The following is a 16,821-nucleotide window of genomic DNA, read 5'->3' on the forward strand; positions in this document are numbered from 1 at the left end:
GAACCTATCTCTAAGGAATTGAAATGTTTCATCTACGAAATTGGACTGGTAACCATCGTGATTGAAAAAAAAATGTCAAGAAATTTGTTATTGAAAACAAACTATCCATCGCCAACGACATCCCGTATTCCCAAGCGGTCACCCTTCCAAGTACTAACGGGACTCGACGTAACTTAACTTCTGGGAGCTGACGAGACCAGGTGCGTTCTACGTGATATGGCCGTTGACATTCAAAAATGAAAATTTACCCTCCAAGTCCCAATGGATGAATAGAAAATCACTTCAAAGTGACAGAAATGTTTGTTCATTGAATTTGGACTGGTAACCATCGCGAATAAAAAGCGCGATCAACTTTGAAAAACTCGCAATGAAATTCATCCAGAATCATTCCTATAGATGAATTGAACCTATCCCTATGTCATTGAAGTTTTTGATCTACGAATTTGGACTGGTAACCATCACGATTAAAAAACGCGATAAAATTTGACAAACTCTCAATGGAATTGATCCAGAATCATTCTTATAGATGAATTGAACCTATCTCTAAGGCATTGAAATGTTTCATCTACGAAATTGGACTGGTAACCATCGTGATTGAAAAAAAATGTCAAGAAATTTGTTATTGAAAACAAACTATCCATCGCCAACGACATCCCGTATTCCCAAGCGGTCACCCTTCCAAGTACTAACGGGACTCGACGTAACTTAACTTCTGGGAGCTGACGAGACCAGGTGCGTTCTACGTGATATGGCCGTTGACATTCAAAAATGAAAATTTACCCTCCCAGTCCCAATGGATGAATAGAAAATCACTTCAAAGTGACAGAAATGTTTGTTCATTGAATTTGGACTGGTAACCATCGCGAATAAAAAGCGCGATCAACTTTGAAAAACTCGCAATGAAATTCATCCAGAATCATTCCTATAGATGAATTGAACCTATCCCTATGTCATTGAAATTTTTGATCTACGAATTTGGACTGGTAACCATCACGATTAAAAAACGCGATAAAATTTGACAAACTCTCAATGGAATTGATCCAGAATCATTCTTATAGATGAATTGAACCTATCTCTAAGGCATTGAAATGTTTCATCTACGAAATTGGACTGGTAACCATCGTGATTGAAAAAAAATGTCAAGAAATTTGTTATTGAAAACAAACTATCCATCGCCAACGACATCCCGTATTCCCAAGCGGTCACCCTTCCAAGTACTAACGGGACTCGACGTAACTTAACTTCTGGGAGCTGACGAGACCAGGTGCGTTCTACGTGATATGGCCGTTGACATTCAAAAATGAAAATTTACCCTCCCAGTCCCAATGGATGAATAGAAAATCACTTCAAAGTGACAGAAATGTTTGTTCATTGAATTTGGACTGGTAACCATCGCGAATAAAAAGCGCGATCAACTTTGAAAAACTCGCAATGAAATTCATCCAGAATCATTCCTATAGATGAATTGAACCTATCCCTATGTCATTGAAATTTTTGATCTACGAATTTGGACTGGTAACCATCACGATTAAAAAACGCGATAAAATTTGACAAACTCTCAATGGAATTGATCCAGAATCATTCTTATAGATGAATTGAACCTATCTCTAAGGCATTGAAATGTTTCATCTACGAAATTGGACTGGTAACCATCGTGATTGAAAAAAAATGTCAAGAAATTTGTTATTGAAAACAAACTATCCATCGCCAACGACATCCCGTATTCCCAAGCGGTCACCCTTCCAAGTACTAACGGGACTCGACGTAACTTAACTTCTGGGAGCTGACGAGACCAGGTGCGTTCTACGTGATATGGCCGTTGACATTCAAAAATGAAAATTTACCCTCCCAGTCCCAATGGATGAATAGAAAATCACTTCAAAGTGACAGAAATGTTTGTTCATTGAATTTGGACTGGTAACCATCGCGAATAAAAAGCGCGATCAACTTTGAAAAACTCGCAATGAAATTCATCCAGAATCATTCCTATAGATGAATTGAACCTATCCCTATGTCATTGAAATTTTTGATCTACGAATTTGGACTGGTAACCATCACGATTAAAAAACGCGATAAAATTTGACAAACTCTCAATGGAATTGATCCAGAATCATTCTTATAGATGAATTGAACCTATCTCTAAGGCATTGAAATGTTTCATCTACGAAATTGGACTGGTAACCATCGTGATTGAAAAAAAATGTCAAGAAATTTGTTATTGAAAACAAACTATCCATCGCCAACGACATCCCGTATTCCCAAGCGGTCACCCTTCCAAGTACTAACGGAACTCGACGTAACCTAACTTCTGGGAGCTGACGAGACCAGGTGCGTTCTACGTGATATGGCCGTTGACATTCAAAAATGAAAATTTACCCTCCCAGTCCCAATGGATGAATAGAAAATCACTTCAAAGTGACAGAAATGTTTGTTCATTGAATTTGGACTGGTAACCATCGCGAATAAAAAGCGCGATCAACTTTGAAAAACTCGCAATGAAATTCATCCAGAATCATTCCTATAGATGAATTGAACCTATCCCTATGTCATTGAAATTTTTGATCTACGAATTTGGACTGGTAACCATCACGATTAAAAAACGCGATAAAATTTAACAAACTCTCAATGGAATTGATCCAGAATCATTCTTATAGATGAATTGAACCTATCTCTAAGGCATTGAAATGTTTCATCTACGAAATTGGACTGGTAACCATCGTGATTGAAAAAAAATGTCAAGAAATTTGTTATTGAAAACAAACTATCCATCGCCAACGACATCCCGTATTCCCAAGCGGTCACCCTTCCAAGTACTAACGGGACTCGACGTAACTTAACTTCTGGGAGCTGACGAGACCAGGTGCGTTCTACGTGATATGGCCGTTGACATTCAAAAATGAAAATTTACCCTCCCAGTCCCAATGGATGAATAGAAAATCACTTCAAAGTGACAGAAATGTTTGTTCATTGAATTTGGACTGGTAACCATCGCGAATAAAAAGCGCGATCAACTTTGAAAAACTCGCAATGAAATTCATCCAGAATCATTCCTATAGATGAATTGAACCTATCCCTATGTCATTGAAATTTTTGATCTACGAATTTGGACTGGTAACCATCACGATTAAAAAACGCGATAAAATTTGACAAACTCTCAATGGAATTGATCCAGAATCATTCTTATAGATGAATTGAACCTATCTCTAAGGCATTGAAATGTTTCATCTACGAAATTGGACTGGTAACCATCGTGATTGAAAAAAAATGTCAAGAAATTTGTTATTGAAAACAAACTATCCATCGCCAACGACATCCCGTATTCCCAAGCGGTCACCCTTCCAAGTACTAACGGAACTCGACGTAACCTAACTTCTGGGAGCTGACGAGACCAGGTGCGTTCTACGTGATATGGCCGTTGACATTCAAAAATGAAAATTTACCCTCCCAGTCCCAATGGATGAATAGAAAATCACTTCAAAGTGACAGAAATGTTTGTTCATTGAATTTGGACTGGTAACCATCGCGAATAAAAAGCGCGATCAACTTTGAAAAACTCGCAATGAAATTCATCCAGAATCATTCCTATAGATGAATTGAACCTATCCCTATGTCATTGAAATTTTTGATCTACGAATTTGGACTGGTAACCATCACGATTAAAAAACGCGATAAAATTTAACAAACTCTCAATGGAATTGATCCAGAATCATTCTTATAGATGAATTGAACCTATCTCTAAGGCATTGAAATGTTTCATCTACGAAATTGGACTGGTAACCATCGTTATTGAAAAAAAATTTCAAGAAATTTGTTATTGAAAACAAACTATCCATCGCCAACGACATCCCGTATTCCCAAGCGGTCACCCTTCCAAGTACTAACGGAACTCGACGTAACCTAACTTCTGGGAGCTGACGAGACCAGGTGCGTTCTACGTGATATGGCCGTTGACATTCAAAAATGAAAATTTACCCTCCCAGTCCCAATGGATGAATAGAAAATCACTTCAAAGTGACAGAAATGTTTGTTCATTGAATTTGGACTGGTAACCATCGCGAATAAAAAGCGCGATCAACTTTGAAAAACTCGCAATGAAATTCATCCAGAATCATTCCTATAGATGAATTGAACCTATCCCTATGTCATTGAAATTTTTGATCTACGAATTTGGACTGGTAACCATCACGATTAAAAAACGCGATAAAATTTAACAAACTCTCAATGGAATTGATCCAGAATCATTCTTATAGATGAATTGAACCTATCTCTAAGGCATTGAAATGTTTCATCTACGAAATTGGACTGGTAACCATCGTTATTGAAAAAAAATTTCAAGAAATTTGTTATTGAAAACAAACTATCCATCGCCAACGACATCCCGTATTCCCAAGCGGTCACCCTTCCAAGTACTAACGGAACTCGACGTAACCTAACTTCTGGGAGCTGACGAGACCAGGTGCGTTCTACGTGATATGGCCGTTGACATTCAAAAATGAAAATTTACCCTCCCAGTCCCAATGGATGAATAGAAAATCACTTCAAAGTGACAGAAATGTTTGTTCATTGAATTTGGACTGGTAACCATCGCGAATAAAAAGCGCGATCAACTTTGAAAAACTCGCAATGAAATTCATCCAGAATCATTCCTATAGATGAATTGAACCTATCCCTATGTCATTGAAATTTTTGATCTACGAATTTGGACTGGTAACCATCACGATTAAAAAACGCGATAAAATTTAACAAACTCTCAATGGAATTGATCCAGAATCATTCTTATAGATGAATTGAACCTATCTCTAAGGCATTGAAATGTTTCATCTACGAAATTGGACTGGTAACCATCGTGATTGAAAAAAAATTTCAAGAAATTTGTTATTGAAAACAAACTATCCATCGCCAACGACATCCCGTATTCCCAAGCGGTCACCCTTCCAAGTACTAACGGAACTCGACGTAACCTAACTTCTGGGAGCTGACGAGACCAGGTGCGTTCTACGTGATATGGCCGTTGACATTCAAAAATGAAAATTTACCCTCCCAGTCCCAATGGATGAATAGAAAATCACTTCAAAGTGACAGAAATGTTTGTTCATTGAATTTGGACTGGTAACCATCGCGAATAAAAAGCGCGATCAACTTTGAAAAACTCGCAATGAAATTCATCCAGAATCATTCCTATAGATGAATTGAACCTATCCCTATGTCATTGAAATTTTTGATCTACGAATTTGGACTGGTAACCATCACGATTAAAAAACGCGATAAAATTTAACAAACTCTCAATGGAATTGATCCAGAATCATTCTTATAGATGAATTGAACCTATCTCTAAGGCATTGAAATGTTTCATCTACGAAATTGGACTGGTAACCATCGTTATTGAAAAAAAATTTCAAGAAATTTGTTATTGAAAACAAACTATCCATCGCCAACGACATCCCGTATTCCCAAGCGGTCACCCTTCCAAGTACTAACGGAACTCGACGTAACCTAACTTCTGGGAGCTGACGAGACCAGGTGCGTTCTACGTGATATGGCCGTTGACATTCAAAAATGAAAATTTACCCTCCCAGTCCCAATGGATGAATAGAAAATCACTTCAAAGTGACAGAAATGTTTGTTCATTGAATTTGGACTGGTAACCATCGCGAATAAAAAGCGCGATCAACTTTGAAAAACTCGCAATGAAATTCATCCAGAATCATTCCTATAGATGAATTGAACCTATCCCTATGTCATTGAAATTTTTGATCTACGAATTTGGACTGGTAACCATCACGATTAAAAAACGCGATAAAATTTAACAAACTCTCAATGGAATTGATCCAGAATCATTCTTATAGATGAATTGAACCTATCTCTAAGGCATTGAAATGTTTCATCTACGAAATTGGACTGGTAACCATCGTGATTGAAAAAAAATTTCAAGAAATTTGTTATTGAAAACAAACTATCCATCGCCAACGACATCCCGTATTCCCAAGCGGTCACCCTTCCAAGTACTAACGGAACTCGACGTAACCTAACTTCTGGGAGCTGACGAGACCAGGTGCGTTCTACGTGATATGGCCGTTGACATTCAAAAATGAAAATTTACCCTCCCAGTCCCAATGGATGAATAGAAAATCACTTCAAAGTGACAGAAATGTTTGTTCATTGAATTTGGACTGGTAACCATCGCGAATAAAAAGCGCGATCAACTTTGAAAAACTCGCAATGAAATTCATCCAGAATCATTCCTATAGATGAATTGAACCTATCCCTATGTCATTGAAATTTTTGATCTACGAATTTGGACTGGTAACCATCACGATTAAAAAACGCGATAAAATTTAACAAACTCTCAATGGAATTGATCCAGAATCATTCTTATAGATGAATTGAACCTATCTCTAAGGCATTGAAATGTTTCATCTACGAAATTGGACTGGTAACCATCGTTATTGAAAAAAAATTTCAAGAAATTTGTTATTGAAAACAAACTATCCATCGCCAACGACATCCCGTATTCCCAAGCGGTCACCCTTCCAAGTACTAACGGAACTCGACGTAACCTAACTTCTGGGAGCTGACGAGACCAGGTGCGTTCTACGTGATATGGCCGTTGACATTCAAAAATGAAAATTTACCCTCCCAGTCCCAATGGATGAATAGAAAATCACTTCAAAGTGACAGAAATGTTTGTTCATTGAATTTGGACTGGTAACCATCGCGAATAAAAAGCGCGATCAACTTTGAAAAACTCGCAATGAAATTCATCCAGAATCATTCCTATAGATGAATTGAACCTATCCCTATGTCATTGAAATTTTTGATCTACGAATTTGGACTGGTAACCATCACGATTAAAAAACGCGATAAAATTTAACAAACTCTCAATGGAATTGATCCAGAATCATTCTTATAGATGAATTGAACCTATCTCTAAGGCATTGAAATGTTTCATCTACGAAATTGGACTGGTAACCATCGTGATTGAAAAAAAATTTCAAGAAATTTGTTATTGAAAACAAACTATCCATCGCCAACGACATCCCGTATTCCCAAGCGGTCACCCTTCCAAGTACTAACGGAACTCGACGTAACCTAACTTCTGGGAGCTGACGAGACCAGGTGCGTTCTACGTGATATGGCCGTTGACATTCAAAAATGAAAATTTACCCTCCCAGTCCCAATGGATGAATAGAAAATCACTTCAAAGTGACAGAAATGTTTGTTCATTGAATTTGGACTGGTAACCATCGCGAATAAAAAGCGCGATCAACTTTGAAAAACTCGCAATGAAATTCATCCAGAATCATTCCTATAGATGAATTGAACCTATCCCTATGTCATTGAAATTTTTGATCTACGAATTTGGACTGGTAACCATCACGATTAAAAAACGCGATAAAATTTGACAAACTCTCAATGGAATTGATCCAGAATCATTCTTATAGATGAATTGAACCTATCTCTAAGGCATTGAAATGTTTCATCTACGAAATTGGACTGGTAACCATCGTGATTGAAAAAAAATGTCAAGAAATTTGTTATTGAAAACAAACTATCCATCGCCAACGACATCCCGTATTCCCAAGCGGTCACCCTTCCAAGTACTAACGGGACTCGACGTAACTTAACTTCTGGGAGCTGACGAGACCAGGTGCGTTCTACGTGATATGGCCGTTGACATTCAAAAATGAAAATTTACCCTCCCAGTCCCAATGGATGAATAGAAAATCACTTCAAAGTGACAGAAATGTTTGTTCATTGAATTTGGACTGGTAACCATCGCGAATAAAAAGCGCGATCAACTTTGAAAAACTCGCAATGAAATTCATCCAGAATCATTCCTATAGATGAATTGAACCTATCCCTATGTCATTGAAATTTTTGATCTACGAATTTGGACTGGTAACCATCACGATTAAAAAACGCGATAAAATTTGACAAACTCTCAATGGAATTGATCCAGAATCATTCTTATAGATGAATTGAACCTATCTCTAAGGCATTGAAATGTTTCATCTACGAAATTGGACTGGTAACCATCGTGATTGAAAAAAAATGTCAAGAAATTTGTTATTGAAAACAAACTATCCATCGCCAACGACATCCCGTATTCCCAAGCGGTCACCCTTCCAAGTACTAACGGAACTCGACGTAACCTAACTTCTGGGAGCTGACGAGACCAGGTGCGTTCTACGTGATATGGCCGTTGACATTCAAAAATGAAAATTTACCCTCCCAGTCCCAATGGATGAATAGAAAATCACTTCAAAGTGACAGAAATGTTTGTTCATTGAATTTGGACTGGTAACCATCGCGAATAAAAAGCGCGATCAACTTTGAAAAACTCGCAATGAAATTCATCCAGAATCATTCCTATAGATGAATTGAACCTATCCCTATGTCATTGAAATTTTTGATCTACGAATTTGGACTGGTAACCATCACGATTAAAAAACGCGATAAAATTTAACAAACTCTCAATGGAATTGATCCAGAATCATTCTTATAGATGAATTGAACCTATCTCTAAGGCATTGAAATGTTTCATCTACGAAATTGGACTGGTAACCATCGTTATTGAAAAAAAATTTCAAGAAATTTGTTATTGAAAACAAACTATCCATCGCCAACGACATCCCGTATTCCCAAGCGGTCACCCTTCCAAGTACTAACGGAACTCGACGTAACCTAACTTCTGGGAGCTGACGAGACCAGGTGCGTTCTACGTGATATGGCCGTTGACATTCAAAAATGAAAATTTACCCTCCCAGTCCCAATGGATGAATAGAAAATCACTTCAAAGTGACAGAAATGTTTGTTCATTGAATTTGGACTGGTAACCATCGCGAATAAAAAGCGCGATCAACTTTGAAAAACTCGCAATGAAATTCATCCAGAATCATTCCTATAGATGAATTGAACCTATCCCTATGTCATTGAAATTTTTGATCTACGAATTTGGACTGGTAACCATCACGATTAAAAAACGCGATAAAATTTAACAAACTCTCAATGGAATTGATCCAGAATCATTCTTATAGATGAATTGAACCTATCTCTAAGGCATTGAAATGTTTCATCTACGAAATTGGACTGGTAACCATCGTTATTGAAAAAAAATTTCAAGAAATTTGTTATTGAAAACAAACTATTCATCGCCAACGACATCCCGTATTCCCAAGCGGTCACCCTTCCAAGTACTAACGGGACTCGACGTAACTTAACTTCTGGGAGCTGACGAGACCAGGTGCGTTCTACGTGATATGGCCGTTGACATTCAAAAATGAAAATTTACCCTCCCAGTCCCAATGGATGAATAGAAAATCACTTCAAAGTGACAGAAATGTTTGTTCATTGAATTTGGACTGGTAACCATCGCGAATAAAAAGCGCGATCAACTTTGAAAAACTCGCAATGAAATTCATCCAGAATCATTCCTATAGATGAATTGAACCTATCCCTATGTCATTGAAATTTTTGATCTACGAATTTGGACTGGTAACCATCACGATTAATAACGCGATAAAATTTGACAAACTCTCAATGGAATTGATCCAGAATCATTCTTATAGATGAATTGAACCTATCTCTAAGGCATTGAAATGTTTCATCTACGAAATTGGACTGGTAACCATCGTGATTGAAAAAAAATGTCAAGAAATTTGTTATTGAAAACAAACTATCCATCGCCAACGACATCCCGTATTCCCAAGCGGTCACCCTTCCAAGTACTAACGGAACTCGACGTAACTTAACTTCTGGGAGCTGACGAGACCAGGTGCGTTCTACGTGATATGGCCGTTGACATTCAAAAATGAAAATTTACCCTCCCAGTCCCAATGGATGAATAGAAAATCACTTCAAAGTGACAGAAATGTTTGTTCTTTGAATTTGGACTGGTAACCATCGCAAATAAAAAGCGCGATCAACTTTGAAAAACTCGCAATGAAATTCATCCAGAATCATTCCTATAGATGAATTGAACCTATCCCTATGTCATTGAAATTTTTTATCTACGAATTTGGACTGGTAACCATCACGATTAAAAAACGCGATAAAATTTGACAAACTCTCAATGGAATTGATCCAGAATCATTCTTATAGATGCATTGAACCTATCTCTAAGGCATTGAAATGTTTCATCTACGAAATTTGACTGGTAACCATCGTTATTGAAAAAAAATTTCAAGAAATTTGTTATTGAAAGCAAACTATCCATCGCCAACGACATCCCGTATTCCCAAGCGGTCACCCTTCCAAGTACTAACGGGACTCGACGTAACTTAACTTCTGGGAGCTGACGAGACCAGGTGCGTTCTACGTGATATGGCCGTTGACATTCAAAAATGAAAATTTACCCTCCCAGTCCCAATGGATGAATAGAAAATCACTTCAAAGTGACAGAAATGTTTGTTCTTTGAATTTGGACTGGTAACCATCGCAAATAAAAAGCGCGATCAACTTTGAAAAACTCGCAATGAAATTCATCCAGAATCATTCCTATAGATGAATTGAACCTATCCCTATGTCATTGACATTTTTTATCTACGAATTTGGACTGGTAACCATCACGATTAATAACGCGATAAAATTTGACAAACTCTCAATGGAATTGATCCAGAATCATTCTTATAGATGAATTGAACCTATCCCTATGTCATTGAAATTTTTGATCTACGAATTTGGACTGGTAACCATCACGATTAATAACGCGATAAAATTTGACAAACTCTCAATGGAATTGATCCAGAATCATTCTTATAGATGAATTGAACCTATCTCTAAGGCATTGAAATGTTTCATCTACGAAATTGGACTGGTAACCATCGTTATTGAAAAAAAATGTCAAGAAATTTGTTATTGAAAACAATCTATCCATCGCCAACGACATCCCGTATTCCCAAGCGGTCACCCTTCCAAGTACTAACGGAACTCGACGTAACTTAACTTCTGGGAGCTGACGAGACCAGGTGCGTTCTACGTGATATGGCCGTTGACATTCAAAAATGAAAATTTACCCTCCCAGTCCCAATGGATGAATAGAAAATCACTTCAAAGTGACAGAAATGTTTGTTCTTTGAATTTGGACTGGTAACCATCGCAAATAAAAAGCGCGATCAACTTTGAAAAACTCGCAATGAAATTCATCCAGAATCATTCCTATAGATGAATTGAACCTATCCCTATGTCATTGAAATTTTTGATCTACGAATTTGGACTGGTAACCATCACGATTAAAAAACGCGATAAAATTTGACAAACTCTCAATGGAATTGATCCAGAATCATTCTTATAGATGCATTGAACCTATCTCTAAGGCATTGAAATGTTTCATCTACGAAATTTGACTGGTAACCATCGTTATTGAAAAAAAATTTCAAGAAATTTGTTATTGAAAACAAACTATCCATCGCCAACGACATCCCGTATTCCCAAGCGGTCACCCTTCCAAGTACTAACGGGACTCGACGTAACTTAACTTCTGGGAGCTGACGAGACCAGGTGCGTTCTACGTGATATGGCCGTTGACATTCAAAAATGAAAATTTACCCTCCCAGTCCCAATGGATGAATAGAAAATCACTTCAAAGTGACAGAAATGTTTGTTCTTTGAATTTGGACTGGTAACCATCGCAAATAAAAAGCGCGATCAACTTTGAAAAACTCGAAATGAAATTCATCCAGAATCATTCCTATAGATGAATTGAACCTATCCCTATGTCATTGAAATTTTTGATCTACGAATTTGGACTGGTAACCATCACGATTAATAACGCGATAAAATTTGACAAACTCTCAATGGAATTGATCCAGAATCATTCTTATAGATGAATTGAACCTATCTCTAAGGCATTGAAATGTTTCATCTACGAAATTGGACTGGTAACCATCGTTATTGAAAAAAAATGTCAAGAAATTTGTTATTGAAAACAATCTATCCATCGCCAACGACATCCCGTATTCCCAAGCGGTCACCCTTCCAAGTACTAACGGAACTCGACGTAACTTAACTTCTGGGAGCTGACGAGACCAGGTGCGTTCTACGTGATATGGCCGTTGACATTCAAAAATGAAAATTTACCCTCCCAGTCCCAATGGATGAATAGAAAATCACTTCAAAGTGACAGAAATGTTTGTTCTTTGAATTTGGACTGGTAACCATCGCAAATAAAAAGCGCGATCAACTTTGAAAAACTCGCAATGAAATTCATCCAGAATCATTCCTATAGATGAATTGAACCTATCCCTATGTCATTGAAATTTTTGATCTACGAATTTGGACTGGTAACCATCACGATTAAAAAACGCGATAAAATTTGACAAACTCTCAATGGAATTGATCCAGAATCATTCTTATAGATGCATTGAACCTATCTCTAAGGCATTGAAATGTTTCATCTACGAAATTTGACTGGTAACCATCGTTATTGAAAAAAAATTTCAAGAAATTTGTTATTGAAAACAAACTATCCATCGCCAACGACATCCCGTATTCCCAAGCGGTCACCCTTCCAAGTACTAACGGGACTCGACGTAACTTAACTTCTGGGAGCTGACGAGACCAGGTGCGTTCTACGTGATATGGCCGTTGACATTCAAAAATGAAAATTTACCCTCCCAGTCCCAATGGATGAATAGAAAATCACTTCAAAGTGACAGAAATGTTTGTTCTTTGAATTTGGACTGGTAACCATCGCAAATAAAAAGCGCGATCAACTTTGAAAAACTCGCAATGAAATTCATCCAGAATCATTCCTATAGATGAATTGAACCTATCCCTATGTCATTGAAATTTTTTATCTACGAATTTGGACTGGTAACCATCACGATTAAAAAACGCGATAAAATTTGACAAACTCTCAATGGAATTGATCCAGAATCATTCTTATAGATGCATTGAACCTATCTCTAAGGCATTGAAATGTTTCATCTACGAAATTTGACTGGTAACCATCGTTATTGAAAAAAAATTTCAAGAAATTTGTTATTGAAAGCAAACTATCCATCGCCAACGACATCCCGTATTCCCAAGCGGTCACCCTTCCAAGTACTAACGGGACTCGACGTAACTTAACTTCTGGGAGCTGACGAGACCAGGTGCGTTCTACGTGATATGGCCGTTGACATTCAAAAATGAAAATTTACCCTCCCAGTCCCAATGGATGAATAGAAAATCACTTCAAAGTGACAGAAATGTTTGTTCTTTGAATTTGGACTGGTAACCATCGCAAATAAAAAGCGCGATCAACTTTGAAAAACTCGCAATGAAATTCATCCAGAATCATTCCTATAGATGAATTGAACCTATCCCTATGTCATTGACATTTTTTATCTACGAATTTGGACTGGTAACCATCACGATTAATAACGCGATAAAATTTGACAAACTCTCAATGGAATTGATCCAGAATCATTCTTATAGATGAATTGAACCTATCCCTATGTCATTGAAATTTTTGATCTACGAATTTGGACTGGTAACCATCACGATTAATAACGCGATAAAATTTGACAAACTCTCAATGGAATTGATCCAGAATCATTCTTATAGATGAATTGAACCTATCTCTAAGGCATTGAAATGTTTCATCTACGAAATTGGACTGGTAACCATCGTTATTGAAAAAAAATGTCAAGAAATTTGTTATTGAAAACAATCTATCCATCGCCAACGACATCCCGTATTCCCAAGCGGTCACCCTTCCAAGTACTAACGGAACTCGACGTAACTTAACTTCTGGGAGCTGACGAGACCAGGTGCGTTCTACGTGATATGGCCGTTGACATTCAAAAATGAAAATTTACCCTCCCAGTCCCAATGGATGAATAGAAAATCACTTCAAAGTGACAGAAATGTTTGTTCTTTGAATTTGGACTGGTAACCATCGCAAATAAAAAGCGCGATCAACTTTGAAAAACTCGCAATGAAATTCATCCAGAATCATTCCTATAGATGAATTGAACCTATCCCTATGTCATTGAAATTTTTGATCTACGAATTTGGACTGGTAACCATCACGATTAAAAAACGCGATAAAATTTGACAAACTCTCAATGGAATTGATCCAGAATCATTCTTATAGATGCATTGAACCTATCTCTAAGGCATTGAAATGTTTCATCTACGAAATTTGACTGGTAACCATCGTTATTGAAAAAAAATTTCAAGAAATTTGTTATTGAAAACAAACTATCCATCGCCAACGACATCCCGTATTCCCAAGCGGTCACCCTTCCAAGTACTAACGGGACTCGACGTAACTTAACTTCTGGGAGCTGACGAGACCAGGTGCGTTCTACGTGATATGGCCGTTGACATTCAAAAATGAAAATTTACCCTCCCAGTCCCAATGGATGAATAGAAAATCACTTCAAAGTGACAGAAATGTTTGTTCTTTGAATTTGGACTGGTAACCATCGCAAATAAAAAGCGCGATCAACTTTGAAAAACTCGAAATGAAATTCATCCAGAATCATTCCTATAGATGAATTGAACCTATCCCTATGTCATTGAAATTTTTGATCTACGAATTTGGACTGGTAACCATCACGATTAATAACGCGATAAAATTTGACAAACTCTCAATGGAATTGATCCAGAATCATTCTTATAGATGAATTGAACCTATCTCTAAGGCATTGAAATGTTTCATCTACGAAATTGGACTGGTAACCATCGTTATTGAAAAAAAATGTCAAGAAATTTGTTATTGAAAACAATCTATCCATCGCCAACGACATCCCGTATTCCCAAGCGGTCACCCTTCCAAGTACTAACGGAACTCGACGTAACTTAACTTCTGGGAGCTGACGAGACCAGGTGCGTTCTACGTGATATGGCCGTTGACATTCAAAAATGAAAATTTACCCTCCCAGTCCCAATGGATGAATAGAAAATCACTTCAAAGTGACAGAAATGTTTGTTCTTTGAATTTGGACTGGTAACCATCGCAAATAAAAAGCGCGATCAACTTTGAAAAACTCGCAATGAAATTCATCCAGAATCATTCCTATAGATGAATTGAACCTATCCCTATGTCATTGAAATTTTTGATCTACGAATTTGGACTGGTAACCATCACGATTAAAAAACGCGATAAAATTTGACAAACTCTCAATGGAATTGATCCAGAATCATTCTTATAGATGCATTGAACCTATCTCTAAGGCATTGAAATGTTTCATCTACGAAATTTGACTGGTAACCATCGTTATTGAAAAAAAATTTCAAGAAATTTGTTATTGAAAACAAACTATCCATCGCCAACGACATCCCGTATTCCCAAGCGGTCACCCTTCCAAGTACTAACGGGACTCGACGTAACTTAACTTCTGGGAGCTGACGAGACCAGGTGCGTTCTACGTGATATGGCCGTTGACATTCAAAAATGAAAATTTACCCTCCCAGTCCCAATGGATGAATAGAAAATCACTTCAAAGTGACAGAAATGTTTGTTCTTTGAATTTGGACTGGTAACCATCGCAAATAAAAAGCGCGATCAACTTTGAAAAACTCGCAATGAAATTCATCCAGAATCATTCCTATAGATGAATTGAACCTATCCCTATGTCATTGACATTTTTGATCTACGAATTTGGACTGGTAACCATCACGATTAAAAAACGCGATAAAATTTGACAAACTCTCAATGGAATTGATCCAGAATCATTCTTATAGATGCATTGAACCTATCTCTAAGGCATTGAAATGTTTCATCTACGAAATTGGACTGGTAACCATCGTGATTGAAAAAAAATGTCAAGAAATTTGTTATTGAAAACAAACTATCCATCGCCAACGACATCCCGTATTCCCAAGCGGTCACCCTTCCAAGTACTAACGGAACTCGACGTAACTTAACTTCTGGGAGCTGACGAGACCAGGTGCGTTCTACGTGATATGGCCGTTGACATTCAAAAATGAAAATTTACCCTCCCAGTCCCAATGGATGAATAGAAAATCACTTCAAAGTGACAGAAATGTTTGTTCTTTGAATTTGGACTGGTAACCATCGCAAATAAAAAGCGCGATCAACTTTGAAAAACTCGCAATGAAATTCATCCAGAATCATTCCTATAGATGAATTGAACCTATCCCTATGTCATTGAAATTTTTTATCTACGAATTTGGACTGGTAACCATCACGATTAAAAAACGCGATAAAATTTGACAAACTCTCAATGGAATTGATCCAGAATCATTCTTATAGATGCATTGAACCTATCTCTAAGGCATTGAAATGTTTCATCTACGAAATTTGACTGGTAACCATCGTTATTGAAAAAAAATTTCAAGAAATTTGTTATTGAAAACAAACTATCTATCGCCAACGACATCCCGTATTCCCAAGCGGTCACCCTTCCAAGTACTAACGGGACTCGACGTAACTTAACTTCTGGGAGCTGACGAGACCAGGTGCGTTCTACGTGATATGGCCGTTGACATTCAAAAATGAAAATTTACCCTCCCAGTCCCAATGGATGAATAGAAAATCACTTCAAAGTGACAGAAATGTTTGTTCATTGAATTTGGACTGGTAACCATCGCGAATAAAAAGCGCGATCAACTTTGAAAAACTCGCAATGAAATTCATCCAGAATCATTCCTATAGATGAATTGAACCTATCCCTATGTCATTGAAATTTTTGATCTACGAATTTGGACTGGTAACCATCACGATTAATAACGCGATAAAATTTGACAAACTCTCAATGGAATTGATCCAGAATCATTCTTATAGATGAATTGAACCTATCTCTAAGGCATTGAAATGTTTCATCTACGAAATTGGACTGGTAACCATCGTTATTGAAAAAAAATTTC

The 16,821-nt window shown here is 37.3% G+C and overlaps 31 pseudogenes; all 31 read right to left on the minus strand.

The window, feature by feature from the left end:
* Positions 1–109: 109 nt before the first annotated feature.
* On the minus strand, positions 110–228 carry LOC124318268 (annotated as a pseudogene).
* Positions 229–641: 413 nt separating this feature from the next.
* LOC124318280 lies at positions 642–760 on the minus strand (annotated as a pseudogene).
* A 413-nt stretch (positions 761–1,173) lies between these two features.
* On the minus strand, positions 1,174–1,292 carry LOC124318291 (annotated as a pseudogene).
* A 413-nt stretch (positions 1,293–1,705) lies between these two features.
* On the minus strand, positions 1,706–1,824 carry LOC124318302 (annotated as a pseudogene).
* Positions 1,825–2,237: 413 nt separating this feature from the next.
* Positions 2,238–2,356, minus strand: LOC124318221 (annotated as a pseudogene).
* A 413-nt stretch (positions 2,357–2,769) lies between these two features.
* LOC124318314 lies at positions 2,770–2,888 on the minus strand (annotated as a pseudogene).
* Positions 2,889–3,301: 413 nt separating this feature from the next.
* Positions 3,302–3,420, minus strand: LOC124318222 (annotated as a pseudogene).
* Positions 3,421–3,833: 413 nt separating this feature from the next.
* LOC124318223 lies at positions 3,834–3,952 on the minus strand (annotated as a pseudogene).
* Positions 3,953–4,365: 413 nt separating this feature from the next.
* LOC124318224 lies at positions 4,366–4,484 on the minus strand (annotated as a pseudogene).
* A 413-nt stretch (positions 4,485–4,897) lies between these two features.
* Positions 4,898–5,016, minus strand: LOC124318226 (annotated as a pseudogene).
* A 413-nt stretch (positions 5,017–5,429) lies between these two features.
* Positions 5,430–5,548, minus strand: LOC124318227 (annotated as a pseudogene).
* A 413-nt stretch (positions 5,549–5,961) lies between these two features.
* Positions 5,962–6,080, minus strand: LOC124318228 (annotated as a pseudogene).
* Positions 6,081–6,493: 413 nt separating this feature from the next.
* Positions 6,494–6,612, minus strand: LOC124318229 (annotated as a pseudogene).
* A 413-nt stretch (positions 6,613–7,025) lies between these two features.
* Positions 7,026–7,144, minus strand: LOC124318230 (annotated as a pseudogene).
* Positions 7,145–7,557: 413 nt separating this feature from the next.
* On the minus strand, positions 7,558–7,676 carry LOC124318326 (annotated as a pseudogene).
* Positions 7,677–8,089: 413 nt separating this feature from the next.
* LOC124318232 lies at positions 8,090–8,208 on the minus strand (annotated as a pseudogene).
* A 413-nt stretch (positions 8,209–8,621) lies between these two features.
* LOC124318233 lies at positions 8,622–8,740 on the minus strand (annotated as a pseudogene).
* A 413-nt stretch (positions 8,741–9,153) lies between these two features.
* LOC124318338 lies at positions 9,154–9,272 on the minus strand (annotated as a pseudogene).
* A 412-nt stretch (positions 9,273–9,684) lies between these two features.
* LOC124318746 lies at positions 9,685–9,803 on the minus strand (annotated as a pseudogene).
* A 413-nt stretch (positions 9,804–10,216) lies between these two features.
* On the minus strand, positions 10,217–10,335 carry LOC124318350 (annotated as a pseudogene).
* A 541-nt stretch (positions 10,336–10,876) lies between these two features.
* LOC124318747 lies at positions 10,877–10,995 on the minus strand (annotated as a pseudogene).
* A 413-nt stretch (positions 10,996–11,408) lies between these two features.
* Positions 11,409–11,527, minus strand: LOC124318362 (annotated as a pseudogene).
* A 412-nt stretch (positions 11,528–11,939) lies between these two features.
* LOC124318749 lies at positions 11,940–12,058 on the minus strand (annotated as a pseudogene).
* A 413-nt stretch (positions 12,059–12,471) lies between these two features.
* On the minus strand, positions 12,472–12,590 carry LOC124318374 (annotated as a pseudogene).
* A 413-nt stretch (positions 12,591–13,003) lies between these two features.
* On the minus strand, positions 13,004–13,122 carry LOC124318385 (annotated as a pseudogene).
* Positions 13,123–13,663: 541 nt separating this feature from the next.
* On the minus strand, positions 13,664–13,782 carry LOC124318750 (annotated as a pseudogene).
* A 413-nt stretch (positions 13,783–14,195) lies between these two features.
* Positions 14,196–14,314, minus strand: LOC124318397 (annotated as a pseudogene).
* A 412-nt stretch (positions 14,315–14,726) lies between these two features.
* LOC124318751 lies at positions 14,727–14,845 on the minus strand (annotated as a pseudogene).
* Positions 14,846–15,258: 413 nt separating this feature from the next.
* LOC124318409 lies at positions 15,259–15,377 on the minus strand (annotated as a pseudogene).
* A 413-nt stretch (positions 15,378–15,790) lies between these two features.
* Positions 15,791–15,909, minus strand: LOC124318752 (annotated as a pseudogene).
* Positions 15,910–16,322: 413 nt separating this feature from the next.
* LOC124318421 lies at positions 16,323–16,441 on the minus strand (annotated as a pseudogene).
* Positions 16,442–16,821: the final 380 nt, after the last annotated feature.

Source organism: Daphnia pulicaria, unplaced genomic scaffold (genome assembly GCF_021234035.1).
Source record: "Daphnia pulicaria isolate SC F1-1A unplaced genomic scaffold, SC_F0-13Bv2 h1tg000068l, whole genome shotgun sequence".
Taxonomy (NCBI): domain Eukaryota; kingdom Metazoa; phylum Arthropoda; class Branchiopoda; order Diplostraca; family Daphniidae; genus Daphnia; species Daphnia pulicaria.